Raw genomic sequence first — 4557 nt, 5'->3', positions numbered from 1 at the left:
CCCAAGAGGCTCGCTACCCATTTGGCGTAAGACATACTTGAAGCGTTCGAGCAGCCGTGAACGGGGTATAATTAATCACCAGGCGAGGCCGCCCCAGCCGCTGCCTCCTCTCCTCGGGGATGAGCGGAGCGGCCAGACAACCTGGGTGTTGCCAAGACACGAGGGCACACCAGCCCTGCCGCCGTTTGGGGAGCTAGCCGATGGAGAGAGTCGGGCTCTCGGCCGCCGATGACTGAGCACGTGCCACTCCCCAGGCACTGTCCCGGGTGAGAACGGTGAGCAGAGGCGGAAAGTAAACGCGCAGCTAGTAACTTGATTTCAACAAGATTTCCTGCACTTGTTTCCTAATATTCTTGTGGACGATATGGAGAAAGGTGGGCTTCAGGAGTGCAGGTCAGAGGACACGTAGCTGGTGGTCCAACATACAAAGGAGATTGATCAGTTCCTACCCTGGTAGAGGTCTCTAGTGGCCCTGGGCTCTGCTTTTAGCCCCAGCTTACCCAAATTCCCACCCCAAAACTTAGAGAACACTGCTAGAAAACACCTGGAACTTTTATCAACTGATTGTTAAAACTTGGTGACAGTCACACTCACACACACACATACTTATTTTTGCTGAATCATTTGTAAGTAGGTTGCAGACACGACAACTTCACCTCCACAGACTTCAGCAGGCATCCCTGAAGGATAAGAACATTCCCCTAAAACCACAGTGCCATTAGCATACCGAAGAAAATGAGCCATAGCGCCATGATACCTGGGGCACAGGGCATCGCAACATTTTCCCCAATTCTGAAAGGCTTGCTTTTTTTTCCTTTCAAGATTCCATCAGTGTTCACATATTTCATCTGATGATCATGTCTCTTTCGTTTCTTGACCTAAAATAGTCCCCTTGTCTTTTTTTATCTTTCACGGGATTGAGCATTTTGATGAGTCCAAGCTAGCTGCCTTTACAGAATGCTGGAGGTATCTGTGTCTTTATCCTTAGATCTGGGTTAAACACTTTCGCCAGAAGTGCTCCAAGGACCGATGTTGTGTGTTTCTTAATTGCATCATACCAGGAGTTAAATGCATCAGGCAGTCGCATTACTGGTAATGCTACTTAATTTTTTTTTTTTTTTTAAAGATTTCTTTTGGTTATTCAGAGAGGGAGAGGAAGAAGGAGACTCCCTGCCGAGCAGGGAGCCCCACACAGGGCTCCATCCCAGGACCCTGGGATCATGACCTGAGCCAAAGGCAGACGCTTAACTGACTGAGCCGCCAGGGTGCTCCTTGTGATGCTCCTTTGGACCACTTGGTTAAGGTGGTGGCTGCCGGAGTTCTTCCCCAGAGATACATTTTCCTTTTGGTCATTAGTAAGTCACTTGTAGGACAGACTTTGAGGCCTTGTTCATATACGGTTTTGGTTTTTTTTTTAAGACTTTATTTATTTATTTGACAGAGATCACAAGTATGCAGAGAGGCAGGCAGAGAGAGAGAGAGATGAGGAAGCAGGCTCCCTGCTGAGCAGAGAGCCCGATGCAGGACTCGATTCCAGGACCCTGAGATCATGACCTGAGCCGAAGGCAAAGGCCTAATCCACTGAGCCACCCAGGTGCCCCGGTTCATATACAGTTTAGCATCCACTGGTTATCCTTGCTGGAATCCAGACTTTCTGAAGTCTACTCTTTCTTCTACATTTATCAGACACAATTCTTCTATAAAAAGCTTCTTTTTTACCTCTTTTCTTTCTCTCTGTGTGTTTTCCTGAGTTTCAGTGCAGACTAATGGATTGTTTTATTTTGATGCATTAGAACCCATTACTTCAGTATGCTTTTTGAGTCTCCGATTATCTCAAGTTTAGTCATCAAGCTGGGCCTATGTCCTTTTGATGTGACCCCTTTAGTCTTTAATTACTTCCGTGCTTTCTGGCCTAACAAAATGTGCCAGGCTTGCCTTCCCCAAGGAGACTGGTACCTTTTATTGGAAAGTGGATACTAGGTCTGCTCACCTAGGGTTTTTTTATTTTGTTTTGTTTAAAGATTTTATTTATTTATTTGACAGAGAGAGATCATAAGCAGGCAGAGAGAGAGGCAGAGAGAGAGGGGGAAGCAGGCTCCCCGCTGAGCAGAGCCCGATGTGGGGCTTGACCCAGGACTCTGAGATCATGATCTGAGCCGAAGGCAGAGGCTTAACCCACTGAGCCACCCAGGCACCCCTTGTTTTGTTTTTTAAAGATTTTATTTTTAAGTAGTCTCTTACCGAGTGTGGGGATTGAACTCGCAACCCCAAGATCGGAGCCTCACCACTCTACTGACTGAGCCAGCCAGGCACCCTGACACCCAGTATTTTTTTATCAGTGACTCGAATTAAGGCTAAGAAATGATTACCAAATTTACTGATGATTCAAAACTGGGAAGGGAAGTCAAATTCTATGATAATAAAATAAATACTCAAAATGGCCTTAATAGAATGAAATCTAGATCAGAACTAGCAGATTTAAAGGAGATCAATATGAAGTCCTGTGCTTAGGTTGAAAATGTTAATTGCATAATTTGAGGTTTGGGGGGAACTCTTTACTAGATCAAAGTTGATATAGAAAAGTTAGCTGACATGAGCCAGCAGTATTCCGTGACTCTTGGGTTACATTCATTCATTCATTCATTCATTCATGTAGCCAGTACTTACTGAGGGTCTGTCAAATACCAGGCACTGTTCAAAAGGTGAGGGCCACGTTATTTAACTAGCAGAATCCGCAAAAATCCCTGCCCTCCTCAGTCAACATTCTTGGTGCTGGGGGCAGGTGGGGATTTCAGGCAGTAATGAAAAACCACAACAAAGGTGATGAGTGCTTTGAAAAAAATTTCTCAGGGTAAGGGGGAATATGGGTGGAAATTCAGATTCTTCAAGAAGGTTATCTTTGAGCAAGGATCTGAAGGAAGCAAGGAACTCAGTCGTGTGGCTAGCTGGGAGAAGAGTGCCCCAGGCAGAGGGAGTAGCCAGGACAAAGGTCCGAAGAGGAGTTGTTAGGGGTGTGCCTGGAGTAGAATAAGGAGGGGGAGAGCAGTGGAGAATGCGGTGGAGTGAGGATGACACAGGGCTTTGTACACCACTCTAAGTCTTTGGCTCTTATTCTGAATGAGACAGGGAACGTTTGGAGGGTTTGGAGCAAAGGAGTGCCAGGATCTTACTGGGTTTGAAAGACTCTGGTTGCTGAGTTGAGAAGAGACTGCAAGACAGCTGAGGTGGAAGCAGAGGCAGCAAGCAGTTAGGAGGAACTTGGAGTAACCAGGGGAAAGGGGGTGCAGATAGTGACCCCAGCCCCTCCACTGGGAGGTGGTCAATGGTCAGATTATGGGTTTGCTGGTGGGTCAGAGGTGAGGAAATGAAAGAAAGTAGTTAAGCAGCTTGAAGAAGGACTTGCCTTTAAATAAGATGGAGAAAGCTCACACAGGAGGAACCCATTTTGGGGAGGAAGAGGGGAGGCATTGGGAGCTTAGTGTAGGGCATGTTGGATAGGAGATGCCTGGTGGACAAGACAGCCTGGTGGAAATGTAGAGGCCATCTGGAGTTCAGGACAGAGGTCCTGGCTGCAGACAGAAGCCTGAGTATAATTGGGTAAATTCTGTGTCCAGTACTGGCAGTGCCTTTAAAAAAGGGGGTGCTCCCAGCCTGGACTGTGTCCACAGATGGGTGTTGGGATGGTGGAGGTACAGAAATCACAGAGCACGAGGAAGCCTGACTAGGAAAGGAGACCTGGGACCATGTGGGTGCTGTGCCCATCTCCTGACAGCCACCCTGTGGCAGAGGATGTGGCAGGCCCTGGGGGTGGAGGAAAGCAACTCGCGGTGGCTCTGAGGAGGCTAGTTTTGGTTGGAGGTGAAGAGGAACTTTCCAGCCAATTTCTGGAGAAACCATCACCAGTGCCATGGAAATGACTAGCCTAGCGGAGGTTTCCAAACTACTTTTTTGACTTGAAGTACAGGAAGAATTACATTTTACTGTGCTCCTGGGCACCTTTAGGAAAAGTTGAAACACGTTTACCAACACTTTCTGATCTTCCGTGATCGCCGCACTTTGATATTTGCTGTTCTGCCTTTTTTTCCTTAAGATTTTATATATCTGTTTGAGAGAGCGAGCTCATGAGCACAAGCAGGGGGAGCAGCAGAGGGAGAGGGAGAAGCAGGCTCCGCAGGGAGCAGGGAGCCCCACCTGCTGCTGGATCCCAGGACCGCCTTCACGACCTGAGCTGAAGGGGGACGCTTAACTGGGGACGCTTAACTGACTGAGCCACCCAGGCTGTTCTGCTTTTTTAATGCTGATAGGGACCCACTGGGAGGCCCAGTCTGCAGTCTGACAACTCCTCCCCAGTCTCAGCAGAACTAAGCCCTAACCCTGAGGATGTTAGGAGCCAGGAGGATGGGTGGTGGGTGCCGGTAGGATTCCACTCCAGCCTGAGGGAGTACTTCCTTCCCCTGCCGCGCAATGTGCAGGCTGAGTAGGTCAGACGTCCTTGACGCTCCATTACAGGTAGTTCCCCCTTAAGCTAATCCTGCTCCCCCACCCCCACCCACAAGG

This window comes from Martes martes, assembly GCF_963455335.1.
Source record: "Martes martes genome assembly, chromosome: 7".
NCBI classification, from domain to species: Eukaryota; Metazoa; Chordata; class Mammalia; order Carnivora; family Mustelidae; genus Martes; species Martes martes.
This window is presented reverse-complemented; position numbering follows the sequence as displayed.